The following is a 16,769-nucleotide window of genomic DNA, read 5'->3' on the forward strand; positions in this document are numbered from 1 at the left end:
TTGCCCCTCCTAATACCTCAGTCTTTGGTCTGTAGTCTTGCTTCCCCGTGGCTCTCCCTGGTTTCACCTCTTAGCCCGATTTCACTGTTCCAGCCCCCACTCCAGTCACTCTTGCTTCCCGCTTTAGGTTCCCCTCTCCTGGCCATATTATTGTTGCACTGGTTCCATTGCTTGCCTGTCTTGTCTGGTTGTGTCCTGCCTTGTCTGTCCCTGTGCCGTCTTTGGTCCTTTTGATGCCCAATCCCTCCCTTTTGTCTCCTTCTACTGTGTCCTTTGTTCCCACTTACCCACTGACACCCACTGTCTGTCTTTTGGTCCATAGTCAGCATCCCTGTTGGATTACCTGGCCTGTCATGAGTTGTGTCCTGGGGGTTAGTCTCCCCTGTTGTCCTTGGTTTTGCCCTGGTCTGTGTGTCCCCTCAATGATGCCCTTGTACCCGGAGGGCACAGGATTGGGAGGGGGGCGTTTACTGTCATGTCTTGCCCATTTAGTCAACCTTACCCTCCAGTTCTCCTCCCTGATGAGCCACGCTTGGTGTCTATTAGTCTCACCCCATGTTCCTCCCCTTCTGTCAGTCACTATCAGCTTCCTTGTGTTTTCCCATTCCTTAGTCTGGTAAAGTGCCCAGTCCTATCTTCTCCAGTTGTGTCCTTGTCTGTTTGCGTCTCTGTGCCCAAACCTGGTGGTCAATAAAACTCCCCACGAAGGGGATTCTGCCCTACAGCTTGCATTTGGGTCCTACTTCCCACCGGTGACGTGACAGAGGAATACATGCTTAGTGCCAGGCAGAAATCTTTGATTTTACATCGATATGGTGACTTGGTGAAGTTAGCTGATAGTTCTCTTGATTCCAAAGACATATGATTCTTGTCTGTGCATTATGCATATCCAAAGTTAAGAGCTTCAGATTAATAGGTGCGAAAAACGCATCTTGCGTTTGTCGAGTTCGAAGGGTTAACTCACTGAATATTTATGTTACGCCGAACATGACTCATTGTCGTTTTGGACAGTAAGCACTTTATGTAATTCATCCATTGCTCCTTTTCCTTATGGTATACAGCCGCTTTATACATGTGGAGACTCACACACATTTTTCACATTCCATTACTTTCACACATTTTACTGTCATTGTACATCTCTTCTGATGTCACATTTATTTATTTGTTTATTTATAACCTGGTAACTGCACACTGCACAAATACAAATAAATCATGAATTACCAAAACCTTAAATACTGTACAGAAGGATAAACTCAATTATTGCTGAAAAAATCTACACACAGATATAAAAATATAATATTCCCATCAAAATCACACATGCACAGCCAAAAATGTAGGCAGTAACTATATACTGCTTTGCCAAACAGGTACAGGTATCAGACACACAGAACATCAACTTGTTCATTATACTCTTTGTTTAAAAGATAACTGGGTACATCATCCAGCAGAAGGAAAAATAGGCCGACCATTTAAGACAGAATACATTCAGCAAACTGAATGTGACCTTCACTGCCAGACATGCAGCCTGTTAAAAGGTGCAGTGTTATACTGTACATAATATTTTAATTAAGGATATTCAAAGTTAATATAGTGTACTTTAGTGAACTTTTGTTACCTTCCTCACACAAATATGTGAATTCGTCCCATACTGAAAGAAATTACCCTTTATGCCCTCACCGATGTGAATTGGCACAAATTTCCACAGCTTTCTCACCACAGCCAGCCATTTTCTCCATAATCATAATCAATTCCAACTCCTGCTATTATTTCTTTCACTGCAGACAGAATGACGTGGCCTTCCATCCAATTCAGTCTCATTCATTCTGCAATATGGGTGCTTGTGGTTATTAAGCAAGCAAGCAAATGATCCATCTTCTTCTGCAGTATCAGCACTTAAAGGAGAAAGTCAGTGTGAGAATAGGTGACTGCAGTGACTGTCCTTCCGTGCCATCAATGTGTGCAGGGAGTAAGACCAGAGTACAGACGCACAAAGCTTATATTTCTTGCTTTTCCCAAAAACAAGCTGAAAAATAAATATGTCCAGCTGTTGCCTGAGAACCGCTGCGATGCTTATATTTCAAATACAAGCTCGAATCCATCCATCCATCCTATGTAACTGGGGGTCCGGCGTCGGCTGTCAGAGGGCTGAAACGGCAGACGCTGTCGGTAATCCAGGTCGGCTGATCGTAGATGGCAGTAAGCGCGCCAGGCATGACTCGGAGCCAAGGAGGCGAAGCAGAGATCGGTACACAGGAAGACAGGAACACAAGGAGGGGAAAAACGCTTGCACGCTGCATAAACCATGAAGATCTCGCGTCTGGCCAGAAATAAGAGACTGAGAAGGGGAAGGTTGACCACAGATGGGAGGGGCGGGGTTCCAAAGCGGAACCACACCTCCTCAGGCACTTCCATCTCCTGCCAACATTCCTCTGTCCTTTATTTCCCTTCACACTGCACTCCTATCATGCTCCACAACCACAAACCTCTGAAATCTCCTACACTCTCTGCACTCGACTGACTCCTTACCAGCTTCTCTCCTGCCGCTGCCTGCACTCCTTCATGTTCTGTCGGCACCCAAACCACCTGCTTTGCACCTGCTTTTGTAAATGGGTGCCCTCTGAGGAAACCCCCATCCATTGTATCTACTCATCTGTTCTAATTAGGAACCGGAGGCCAATTAGTGGCCTTGTTTTTTTGGCGGTGACTGACTCAATTTCTTCATCAGCTCCCTCTCATGCTCTTCAGCAGAGTCCTCCTCCTCTCTGTACAAGTCAATAGCGTGTATCAGCTGCTCCTCAGGAATAGTAATAAGCCCCACCACTTGCCTTAGCCTGCTTCTCACTGGCTTCGGGAGCGTGTCCTGCAGTGCCCTCCGGTACAGACCTCTAAACACCAAATCCTACAGGTCCTGCTCTGCCTCAGTGCTCCACCGCTTTTCTTGGGCTTGCAGATAGGCAGCTGGGCTCTCCCCCTCCTTTACGGGCTCCACCTTCATTTCAGCCACACCCAGTCCCTGTCACCACTGCCAGCATTCTCTCCATTCCGTCTACCCCCAGGACACAAGCCTGAACCGCTTTTATATCCCCCATCACCAAGAGCCGTCCCATAGTTTCCTCCTCAAATACTTTCATCCATTTTCAAGCTCCGTCTGCCAGGACTGTTCTGCCCATGGCACATACTGTGTCTGTGCTCCTTTCACCACCAGGGGGAGCATCAGAGTTTCCCTATCGGGGGTCTCACAGCCCTCCTGCTTCCCACTGTTCTATGATCTGCATTATCCTCCTCTACTCCTTCCTCACTATCCGTTTCTATCTCCTTCTCCTGAAACTGGCTCCATCCTCTACATGGAGGGTTAGGGCTGTCCATCAGATGCATCAGCCCTTCTGCAGCCCTACCACTTGCTCCGCACCCCACCTTTATATCACTCCCTTTTTTCTTAAACCCACATGCCTGGCCTTCTATTATTATATCACTCCCTCGCAGTCCTTCCTTCACGGTCTGCCGCCGCAGGTCGCTCACTTCCCTGTACCCATATAAACAACTTTCTTCATCCTTCTGTTTCTTCCCCTCTGAACTTTATCTTGCCCTCTATTACTGGAAAGTGGCCCTTAAATATCAGAGGTGGCCCTTCTACTAACAGATACAGTCCCTGATACAGAGGAAGTCGTAACTCCTCCTGCTCTGTTTCACCTTTGACTCCTGCCTGATTCTCACTCATCACTCTCTCATCACTTTCTGCTCTTTTCTCCAGGCCTCTCCCTTTGCCATAACCTCAGAACCTCCAGTTGCTCACTCCTTTTCTTGTTACACCTTTCTGTGTTCTTATTAGCCTTATGATACTTTATCAGAGTCTCCATCTCCTCACACACTGCCACATCCAGAAATATAGCAGAAATATAAAGTACAGATATTTTATGGGTTCCACTGAAATAAAGGTAGCTGATTATGAGAAAGATCTCAGTGTGTATGTTGATGCTTCCATGTCCCACTCTCGCCAGTGTGGGGAAGCAATAAAAAAGGCAAATAGAATGTTGGGTTACATCTCTAGCTGTGTGGAGTTTAAGTCAAAGGAAGTGATGCTACGATTGTATAATTCCTTGGTAAGACCCCACCTAGAATATTGTGTGCAGGTTTGGTCACCATACCTTAAGAAGGACATTGCTGCCTTGGAAAAGGTGCAACGTAGGGCTATGAGAATGATTCCCAGTCTTAGAGGAATGTCTTATGAGAACAGGTTAGTTGGGCTGAATCTGTTCAGCCTCGAGCAAAGGAGACTAAGTGGGGGCATGATCCAGTTATATAAGATTCTAACAGGTCTGGATGGTGAGTGACATGACATACTAGAACTCGTGGCCACAAGTGGAATTTAGCAGGAGAACATTTTAAAACGAATTTGAGGAAGCACTTCTTTACACAGCGTGTAGTTAGAGTATGGAATAGTCTTCCTACTAGTGTAGCGCAAGCTAAAACCGTGGGTTCCTTTAAATCAGAGCTAGATAAGATTTTACCAACTCTGAGCTGTTAGGCAAGTTTTCTCCAAAAGTACTTGATGGGCCGGATGGCTTCCTCTCGTTAGTAAAATTCTTATGTTTTTATGGTTACTTTTCCTATAGAACAAGTCCATACATTGTCCTTTTATTAAACAAACTAAATAGCCTTATGCTATTTATCTTATTTACGCAAAAGCTTGTCATTTTTGTCTCTACATGGTCGCGCCTTTACAATTCTCCTCTGCTCTCTGTATTGCGCATGGCGGACTTCCGCCCCGATGCAGACAGGTGAGCACACTCCCACCAGCGGACAGAGAGCGCGCGTCGGAAAATATGTCACGTCAACCATCTGAAAAGCAGACAAAAATATTTGCTGTGCCATACATCTGTGTATGACTCCTCAGATCTCCAGCCCGGTCAAAAGTTTCACTAATTATCTACTTCTTCCCTTGCATGTTTAGTCCTATACTGAACTCCCTGATCGCTACACCTTACACATCTTAAGTTTAAGATTTGTCCAAATTTTACAGTAACCTACCCACACTTATATTACAGAGAATGTTTTTTGCATTAAAGCTCGCAAATACTAAATTTGATTCCACAGTTATGGTTTTAGATACCGAGGGATCCTGGTATATCATACTTACACAAAACTAATTATGGTAAATTACTATGTGAAATAAAGAATTATCTCCAAAGATGGGAAATCCTCCCTCTATCCTTATTGGGGAGAGTGGAGAGCATTAGAATGAACATACCACCTAGGCTTCTCTTTATGTTCCAGTCCCTGCCCATAGGGGTCCCTATATCCACATTCAAAACGCTCAATAAATGGTTATCCAAATTTACCTGGCAAAACAAAAGACCCAGGATTGAACTGAAAAGACTATTAAACCCAAAAGAGAACGCGGGTCCTGACTTGCCTAATTAAAAAAATTATTTCTTGGCAGCCCAACTTATATCAGTAGTGGTATGGATAACCCAGGACAGGGAGGCTCAGTGGGTGGGAATGGAACAGAGTATCTGCCCAAATTTGCCGCTGGACATAGCAATTATTTTTAATCAAGATACATGGAAAGTAAATAAAATGAATAACATTTGGATAGGAAACACTCTGAAAAGTGAGAGAGAGGCTGGGACGCCCTTCATCAATATCAAGAGCAATGAAAATTGCACAGAATGTTGATTTTTCTACCATCTAAATTAGATACAGGGTTTAAGACATGGGGAGAAAAGAGGTTTAACCAGTTGGATCAGTTGTGTGATGGAGGAGATCTAATGTCCTTCGAACATCTTAGAAACAAATGTGGCCTCCCAGTGCCCAACTGTTTTAGATACCTACAGTCAACAAATATATTGTTTATATGAACAATTAAAGGATTGGTTAAAAAGAACATTATATCATATATTTATAAAATATTACAAAAAGAGTCAACAGTGTTAATATCAAAGAGAAATGGAAACTAGAGATGAATACTATCATTAACGATGAAGATTGGACTCATTCATGTAAAGAAGGACACAGAATAACAAACAGTCCTACATGGTGGGAATTTGATTGGAAAGTTAAGATGAGATACTTTAAGACTCCCCTTCTCACCTCTACGTTTGACAGCACCTCTAATCAGGGGTTTATTGGAGGGGTTGTGACCTGGTAGGAGACCACACCCACATTTTTTGGGATTATCCAGAACTGTCAGAGTACTGGCAAAATATACAGGAAGAGATAAAAAAAATGTTTGAACATAAAATTACCACTTAAACCAGCTCATTTCATACTAGGAATTATGCCACAGAATATAGTGCATGAAAATAAGGTTGTATTACAGAGAGTTCTTCTTGTAATTGCCAGGAGGATGATAACGATCTCCTGGCTAAAACCCCAGCCCCCCACGACAGTACAATGGAAAGAAAGAGGATAGAAAGTGTATAATATGGAATTTATAACTGAAAAATTGTTAACGAGAACAGAGTGTTTTGTGGAAGAAATTTCTCGAAGTCCGATGTTTAAGTGTTTGACAGAACTTTATTATTTGATGAGCTCACAGGGAACAGACACTCAGCAGGCATGCGTCTTGTGTTCTGCTCCCCGAGCAACAAATGCATACATCTTTTATGGCCTAAAATGCGACAGTCATCTGACAAATCAAGGACAAATCGGATTTTTGGACGTTCCAGTTACTTCTGCCTTTCAAGGTCCAGGCAGTTCAAAGAAAGTTTGGCCATTTGGAGATACCAGTTTCTTCTACGTTTTCAAGGTCCACCTATCAGCTTAGAACAAGTCTATCTATTTGGGACTTTTCCTTTTGCTATATTATTCTAGGACTCGTTGTTCTCTTTTTCTACATTTTATGTTATCCAATACCATGCATTCATTTCATAATATCTTCTGCAACAGCTTACTTCTCAGGTCATGCCTTTGCTTTGACCTGGGCCTCTTGCTGATCAAGCAATATATGGCAAACATGTTAGTTCCTCTATAGAAAATAGAAATTTCTTACTTAAGCAGATTTGCATTCTTGTTTGATACATTCAATTAATGACAAGTAAATTACATTGTTTCAACCACTATGTGTAAATCAACAACACATTGTAAACTCAATTGTTAATTACTGATTAGGTAATGCATTTTGCATAATCATCTATATTCCATTATTGATTACTGATTAGCATAATCAAGAATTTTCTATCACAGTTTCTTTATTAAAAGGTTTCCAATCTGTAATTTTCTTTTTTCAACAGAAGTATGGCACTTAGGAAAGGATAGGGTTGAATTGAGACTTCCATGTACAGCACTGTGCAAAAGTCTTAGGTAGTCAAAGAAAATGATGTTTAGATTGTCCTCGTGTTGGTGTAAAACTATGATATTATGCCTGTCAAAGTGTGTCAGCTTAGCCATTTCAGAACCTCTGCTAACATCATCCTAGTATTTGTAGCGACCGTCCAGTGCAGCCATGTATTTTTTGACTTGGCCACTAGCACACCTCATACAGCTAGTCAATCTGTCAAAATCATGGAACGGCTGAGGTGCCCCTGAGGAGAAGTTTGGGAACTGAAGCGGTGTTCATCTAGCCATCCGACTAGATATCAGTATCTTTTTAGAAAAGAGAAGAAATTATTACTAGTTTTTATTGTGTTCCTCTTAATTTACACGTTCTAATGTTAAATTGTGTTATTTGTTCTAAGCCAAAGTACACTTGCTACCCAGATAAACAGCTTTAAACATTTCTTTGGACTGCCTAAGACTTTTGCACAGTACTGTATATCTTAGAACATAAGAAATTTACAAATTAGAGGAGCCCATTCGGCCCATCAAGCTCGTTTGGGAAGAACTTAACTAATAGCTCAGAGTTGTTAAAATCTTATCCAGCTCTGATTTAACCATCTCTCTCAATATAATATTGGGATCATTTATTCTCTTCAGAGGCCTCCATAGAATAATGCATCCATCCTCTCAATTATGTTTAGACAGACGTATCCTAAGGCACCAGGGCAACAACAGTCAGAATAACAACAGAATCATCAATTTCACAGCTAGTTTTAAAAATTGCTTTAATGCAGAGTGATTACAGAAAAAAAGATAAGCAAATTAGGTAATATTAACAAAATTATTAAAACATGTAGAGTAATAGACATATTTGTCTTTCAGACATATTGTGCTTTTTTAAGAGCAGAAGGGATACATTAAATCAGGATTATATTTTGTTTTTAATGATATATATATATATATATCATTTTTAAATTTACATCATTATAAATGAGAACTATAAGTGATTGCTAATTACTGTTAACTAATTTCCTGTATGATCTTTCTCCCCTTCAGTCTTAAAAATAATTATATGTCAGGGGGCCAATCAGTGGAGGCACACGGACACGGTGGCCGGTTATCCTATTTGTTCAGCGCCAGCCCAACAAGTAGAAAATTCAGCACCACGGACAGTGATCTGTGCTACTATGATGTCAGGTCCTTTCATTGGCTCCATATATTTTTCTAGAAATAACTAATTGGCTCTTTTCTAGAAATGTCCAGCCTATATGAAGAGAATATTTTATTTTTATTTAGACTAAGAAACTACAGAAAATCAGCTCTGCATGTGATCTCCCCTTTACTGCTCAAGGAGGGCACACACACATCAAGAAATATCAATGCAACAATTACAGAAGAACAATTTCTCACAGCTTCAGAAGAAGTCAGATTTCTGTGTAATTCAGAGATTGTCCAAGACTTCTGCTAGAACATTTTCTGCACTTGAACCGAATTTCAAAATAAATGACACCTGGGTGACCCAGGTTCGAGTCTCTGCCTGGATCACATGTGTGTGGAGTTTGCATGTTCTCTCCATATCGTCGTGGGGTTTTCTCCGGGTACTCCGGTTTCCCCCCCACAGTCCAAAAACATGCTGAGGCTAATTGGAGTTGCTAAATTGCCCCTAGGTGTGCATGTGTGAGTGAATGGTGTGTGAGTGTGCCCTGCAATGGGCTGGCCCCCCATCCTGGGTTGTTCCCTGCCTCGTGCCCATTGCTTCTGGGATAGGCTCCGGACCCCCCACGACCCAGTATCATTAGTGGTTTGGAAAATGGATGGATGGATACACCTGGGTCTATTAAAAGAAGGTGATGCTGCCTGAACCACCAACCAAGGCTGGGAGGAAAGGGAGGAACACTAGTCAAATGAAGGAAGAAAAGGCCACAGTATCTCATGGTCATGAATACAAAAGTCAGGGAGTGTTATGAAGAAGGCACCACACTTAAGACTATTGGTTTTATGCAGTGAATTACACCAGAGAGAGTTTTTGCATTTTAGCTGTGTCATGTAACATTCCTCAGACTTCATTTTAATGTTTTCTTCAACGCAACAAAGTCCCACGGTAACAAAAGCGCTGAGGTCTGGATCGTTAATTGCAATGTGGGGAGTGCAGACCAGCTGGGGTGGGGGATCGTGCTCAGTCACGATAAAAGGCAAACGGGTAAATTGTGAATACGCACTTAATCTAACTACAGTTTAACGTTGTTCCACATACCAATATCACTACGTATCGGTATCGCAAAACAAAATTTAAAATGTTAAGATTCTGTCATTCTGAAAATCTGAGTATTTAAGACATTATGTTCCATAGCAATTTGTGGAGATAAATACCCTCGGACAGTAGCGTTCATTTCACAATTAAGTCTCTTTAAGTCATTGTTTTATGTTAAGCAGGATGAATGTGTGATTTTTAATTAATAAACCTTTAAGGGTTATATGCTTATGCTGTTGTATACTGTTCTCGGTGTACAACTTAACTTATAAAAGTCTGTTCATCTAATTATAGAATAATGTATAGAATAATTATAAAAGAGCTATAATTATTATGATGTTATTATTTAATTGTGTGGGCCGTGTTGCTTGATTACATTTGACTCCTCGGCACGTGGGACGCTGCCGATTTGAAAGACGCGGCTTCACTTGTTTTCTGCACCAAGGTGGGTTGCCATTCTGCTCCCATTTTATCGGATAATTTATCTTATTATTTAGTATTTGTCAAATTTGCATGTATATTAAAATATGTTTGATGAGTAAAGTCAGTATATTGCTTTTAAATAAAGTGATTTTGTTCCGGGCTACTATGTTAATTATATTTAAATTTTATGCGCAAAGTGTAGTTGACATTTAACTTTTCCGCGTGCGCTTTCCTGCGTTTAAGTACATTATTGCGCTTGCTAGTGAGTAAATTAGTTCATTTCTTTAAAATAAAGTGAACATTGTTGTGGGGTGCTGTGTTGGTTAAATTTAAATTTCATGTGCAAGTCGGCTAGTTTCCTGTGCCGCAAAGTCTAGGTGATATTTCACTTTTCCGCGTGCGCTTTCATGTTGCATTCTACTGCGGATGCGGGTGGTTTCGCTCGGTGCTGCCTACAGCAATGATATTCCACCAGACCAGGAGAGGGCAGATGTATTGTAAGAAACACAAATAAAAGTAGTGAAGCAAGTCCTGTAAAGTTTGTTTGGTGACTAAAATCAGTATATTGCCATTTAGTAAAATTTTAAATTGTTCCAGGCTTCTGTTTTGATTATATCTAAATTTTATGTGAAAGTTAACTAGTTTCCTATGCTATAATGCAATTGTTCATTGCGGAGGTGTCAGTGCAGAACTGTATTCCATGTGCCAGGAGTGACTGACAGCTCCATTGTATTGCCTGTATGTTGTTTTTCCTCATTCAGATACAGATGAATTGCAAAAGCTGTCAGCTGGAGCAACGCTGAACAGGAGAAGCGGTTTCAGAAAATGGATGAATATCCCCAGAGGTGTGAGTTAACAGTTTTAACCACTGCATCACTGTACCATGCCCATGTATAAGATATGTAAAAGAACCTGTTGCAGTTATCTGATGTGTGTGTTTTTGACTTTCCCTGCCGGCCCCTGGAGGTTTGGGCTTCCCCTTTGAGTCTGGTGCCTCCCAAGGTTTCTTCCTTCTAGGGAGTTTTTCCTTGCCACTGTCGCCTATGGCTTACTCACTGGGGGCTTTGGGTGGGGATGCTGTAAAGCGCTTTCAGACAATGTAATGTTGTGATAACGTGCTATACTTTGTTGTGTAATTTTGTATTTACTCACGCAAATAAAAAATTGTTTGATAACAAAAAACACTTGTTTCATTCTTTTTCCCTGCGAACATATCAGTCACTTCCCTCCTGCTCCTGCATTCAAAAATGAAAGTTTGTCCTGCACTGCACTTTATTGCCGTGGGTTCCACAGGAATGCAGACCTCTACTTTGGTGTAATCCTGCTGCTGTTGTAGATGGTCTGCTCGCACGCTTTCACATTGTGCACAAGCAGATTTTTTGTATCTCTGCAGAGAAGCATTCTTTTCTTCTGCCTGGCAAATCCATCATTATAATAGCAATCCACCTAGCGCACCTAGCTCTTAAAGAAAATGTTTGAAAAAATTAGTTCATAGCATGTTTACACCATAAAAACAGCAGTGACTGAGTACACCCTTGTGGACCAGGCGCCTGGCTTTGACTATTTTTCTGCCATTAAACTAGCAAACGTGGGTTGGCCATGACGTAAAATAACTTGTGCCTTTAAATTTAAAAAAAAAGTCCTGTGTGTTGTAAAGTGAGGTATGAAACAGATACCAGGCCGCTTCAGTGAGGGTCAGCGTAAGTTTTATTAATGTGATTTTGCGGTTTAAACTGTTTCATTGGAATCAATCCAACCAGCAGCACGAAGACTGCAAGCCAAAGAAGTGGGACGATGCCTGAGAAGAACAACTCAGTCAATCCTCACGTCTCCTCTCTCCTCAGGCGATTGATGGACTCTGAGCATGAGACATGTACAAAAGATGAGGACTCTTCTCCACTATTCAAATGGAAATTGTTCTTAATCTTTTATTTATACCTTTTGCTTATACCGTAAGATTTAGGAACACACTGAAAAAGATCAACTTTAATACATTTGAAGGTTGAAGTTATTGGAATTTGTAACGGCTGATTTGGTGGAATATGATTTTGGACAGAACTGTCAAAAAATGTGGAATGAAAATGCAGTTTAATGGTTGAATCCATGGCTTGCCTAACTTGTTATAAATTGCACACACATCCAGCATTAAAGTGACAGGGAGGTATTAGACCAGAGTTGTTGCATTACATTAACACAGACCAGCAAAAAATATAACATTATTCTAACATTAATGTAATGTTGTTCTGAATAGATTTCTATGTCCAGTCCTGATTTCAAATTGGGCCTTTAAGCCTAGAATATGGTCAGTTTTAAAAATACTTGACTTTGTTGCAACTCTGACTAAGTTGAATTCCATCAAGTGGTTAACGGGTGTGAAGATTATCCTGAAATTTTCAAGTTAATGTCATTCCAGTTAATGTGAGTTTGTTCTGTGTGGGTCTCTGTCTCAGGCTGTCATTTTCGTCTTAGTCTCATTTAAACCACTTAACAATATGCATAGATTGCATAGCTGCAAATGTAAAATACAAAAATTAACTTGGAAAGCATTCTACAACAACATTCAGTATTGTGGAGTATTAATAGCATTTATTGCCAATTCCAGTTGCTAGGTAACTTCTATATTTTGAATAGAATACAAGATAATATTTTAAACTAGATTACAGTTAATTGTTATTTTTCTGTTTAAAAAAGACAATTGCTGTAATTTACATAGGACAAAACCTGTAAAAGACATTTTGTAATTATTTTCTAAATGAAATGAAGATGCTTTGTTACTCCCCTTGGGGAAATTCTCTTTTCACCTACCCCATCTTGCTCTACTTGACACACGGGCACAGACAAAGGTAACAGCAAACCTGGCAGCAAAGGGCAGCCACCTGTAGGGACACCCATGGAGCTGGGGGTCTTACAGTGATTAACAGCAATTTTGCAATACTTTTCTGGCAGCTTTTTTTTTTGCTAGGTATTTACAGTAAATTCCACAGTCAGTTCTACACTAGAAGAGACATCATTCCTAAGCGCAGCATGGACTGCTTCCGGATACAGTATCTAATGCGACTTCCAGAGTCACTTGAGTAAGCTGGAGATAATTCATCCCCGGGAAAGAGAGCCTGCAGTAGGCAGTCTACCAAAAGAGGGCCTTTCCTGTTCCCTTGGTGAATTAGAACACCAGTGGAGAGAGCTCTCCTGTTGCAGTTTCACAGAGATGAACAACATGGAGAACTTTGGATTGAGGTTTTGCAGTAAGAGGGTGCTGAAGGAAAAAGGAGTTTCAAAGACATTGGACTGCCTGTACTGCCGATTTTGTCTCTGCCCATTTCAGATGTCCAGATGTTTACTAATGTGACATTCCTTAAATACAACCACCGAAACAGAACGGTTCTCAATTTGTTGCCAAGTTTGGTAGATGTACAACTTGGACTGCAAAGAGATGGACTGACGCAGAGGCGGAGCTGAGGATAGGCCTGGGTGGGATTGACAGCTGGACCTACCCAGTCAGATTAATGAAATGACATTTTTTATATATAAATTACCGGCTTCTAACTCTGTTCCTATACATCACTTGTTACTGTGGCAAGTACGACAGAATGTGTGAGCTCCCTCTAGTGGTGCTCTAGGTAGAACACCACAGTCGTGAGTGTATTATTGTTGCAGTCACCATGTTGTAAATATATAAGCCAATTTAAGAAAATTTGTGGTAATGAGCTTCATTCAGACCCTCCCAAATTTAATACAAGTCCATCCATCAGCCACTTTACCGGATTTAAATGCTGCAGGAGGATGCTCACATGAAAAAAATAAGACTAATTCATTTCTTTATCCAAAACTATTTCTTTCCTCATTCATTAAAACGAAAAGAGCTTTAACTTGTGCATGCATTGCTTCATTTTAAGCAGCATTATGGAGTGTCGTTGAACATAAATTTTTCTATGAAGGGTCTGATTTTCTGCATCTTTTACTCCTGGTTTGGGCTATAAAATTGGAAGGAGTTGCCAAACCTGACTGTGCAGGGTCTGCGCTGTTTTCATCTGTGGACAGTGTGTGGGTTTGTGGGTCAGGCATAAATTTGGGGGGGGGGGCTCCCTCTAGCATTAAAATAGGGAGATATCCACTAAAATAATTCTTCATATTCAAAAAAGTACAGATAAAATGAATCAATCTCAACAGTTCATTTAAAGTGTTTTCACCCCAAGCACACCTATCCTTACTGAAAATGGTTTAGTCTAAAGTCCTGCTCTGGGGTACGTTTCCTATACCACAATGCACATTGGCAAAAGACAAATATATGTCAGGAAACTATATAGCAAGAGATCAAAGAAAATTGATACATTCTGTGGGCCATGTCTGCTGCCGCATGGCAGAGGGTGTGAGGGGGAAGTGCAGGGACGATGTTGGCATCACCAAAAGGAGGGCTACAGCTCTTTGGAGGGAGCCGGTGAGGAGGGCTGGGGGGAGCCAGTCTGCATCCTCTCACTCCTGGGGAGGACCGAGTATTGGCCATCCTAGATCTGAGAGGCACTTGAGGGAATCCCGGGGTGCATAAATCTCTGTAGTCTACCCACCTCCAAGACATCTATGCTTTCTACTCCCCAGCCACTTCCTCTTGGCCCACCAACATTTGGCCCCCTGTAGTGTGATCACCAGGGTTCCTCAATATGTGGCACCTCCACACCTGGCTCCTCTACATCAGCCATCCCTTGTCTGGGCCCCTCTACAGCAGGCCCCCTCTGATGTGGCCCTCAGTCTCTCAGGGCGACACTGTCCCCTGAGTCCCCAGAATCCCTTTCAGTCTGGGAGATCACCTAACCCACCCATCCTGCTGCCTAATGCCGGTGTCGTGCTGTAAACTGTCCCCCTGCCACGGAATGTAATCTCTCATTTTAAAGGCAATGTCGCTTCGCTTCTCCTGCGCGGCAGCAGCGTCCGCTCGCTGTAACATCGGTTGTCTTGTTCTCCTGCGCGACAATAATGCATTTCTTTTCGACGCTCGTTCGTGCAAATACAGTCGCCTTCAGTCTCAAGAAGCGATTCATCTACTTGAGTAATATTTTTAATACTTTGTTGAATTAATTCTGCCTCAATTTCTTTGCTATTCTGTCTTCTTTTCATAACTATAATGCGGCGATTAGCTTCATACTGGGCACCGACACACCTGGAAATGACGTGACATTGAACCAAATGCCAAAAGTAATCAGAAGTCAGCAGCCTGCCCAGAACGCACAGATAACAAGCTACACTGCAAGTCGTCCAGCCACGACGTCACCCAGCCACTCGTCTACCATCTAAAATACAGATAAATTACATGTGCTCCGTATTTCTGCAGATGACATTATTTTGAACTGGACCATAAAGAAAATATTCTTGGCCTGGAGGGAGGAGTGCTGGGCTATTTTATAGGAGGCTACTCTTTCTTAATAACCCCATTTTTAATTCTGAACAATAAGCTTAATAGGATGTGGCGACATGCTGGTGCAGTGGTTAGCACTGTTGCGTCACACCTCTGGGACCCGGGTTCAAGTCTCCGCCTGGGTCAGATGTGTGTGGAGTTTGCATGTTCTCCCCATGTCGTCGTGCGGTTTCCTCTGGGTTTTCCGGTTCTCCCCCACAGTCTAAAAACATGCTGAGACTAATTGGAGTTGCTAAATTGCCTGTAAGTGTGCATGTGTGAGTGAATGGTGTGTGAGTGTGCCCTGCAATGGGCTTGACCCCATTCAGGGTTGTTCCCTGCCTCGTGCCCATTGCTTCTGGGATGGGCTCCCGACCCCCGTGACCCAGAAGGATAAGAGGTTTGGAAAACGGATAAAACTGAAGAGCGATTTAAAATAGGTGATTGTCCAGTAAGAGGATTTAACTTTAGCTACAGTGTTTTTTGTTATACAGGTATATTTTGTTTTACAAAAACAACATTTACTTCTACACTATACGGTCAATTAAAGTACCTTCTGCATCCTGGAGATGGTCATTACCTTCTGGAGAGTCTATTTCCTCAGCAACTCTCTTGTTGCTACCTTCTGGAGACAGATGAATGCTGAAAAGATCTTCCATCTGGTCAGCAGTCATTGTGATTGTCTCAAAGCAGAACAGGTGGCGCAGAATGTAGACAGTGTTTATAACTCACTTATTAATTATCAATGTGTTACTGGTTACTTTATTAGTTTATATTCAAAGAAATAATAGCAACTTGATCCATGATGGTCAAAGGATAAAATTATGATCCTAACTAACGTACATGTAAACAGAACACAGAATACCTCTGAAATGGACCCTGACCCCTGTGGATGACCTGAAACGTGACAATGTCATGTTCCAGCAGATTCCCGTCTCTTATTGACCGGATAGGCCTCAGACAACCTGCATTGGCCATGAAGTCAAGCAGAGGTGTCTTTCACTTCTCAAGGTCCTCCAGAGTTGTACTTTCAGGTACCTGCCATCAAAATGGACTGTTATTGAGGCTACTTGAATTATAACTTTTTAGTAAGAACCCACACACCCATATCATGTTTGAAGCCTTTCAATTGCAGCATTAAAATTAGGCAGCATTCGGCAGGTAAAGGAGCAATATTTGCTGGCAGGCTCATGGGACGATTAATCTGCGCAGTAGGGACAACGTGAAGAGAGGAAAATTTGCTGTAAAAAAACTCAATTTGTTCGCCATAATATCTTGCTGACCTCCTTCCCAGGGCTTAAACTGCCCACAATGCTTTTCCACCCTCTATGCATATTTAGTATTTCCCTGATATATCAGACGCTGATATGGGCAGTACGGTATGCGCTCCGTCTGGTTAGATGTGGGCCTGCACTTTCTTAGGGGCCTGCCCCTCCTGACACAGACTCTTCC

This window comes from Brienomyrus brachyistius, unplaced genomic scaffold (assembly GCF_023856365.1).
Source record: "Brienomyrus brachyistius isolate T26 unplaced genomic scaffold, BBRACH_0.4 scaffold38, whole genome shotgun sequence".
NCBI classification, from domain to species: Eukaryota; Metazoa; Chordata; class Actinopteri; order Osteoglossiformes; family Mormyridae; genus Brienomyrus; species Brienomyrus brachyistius.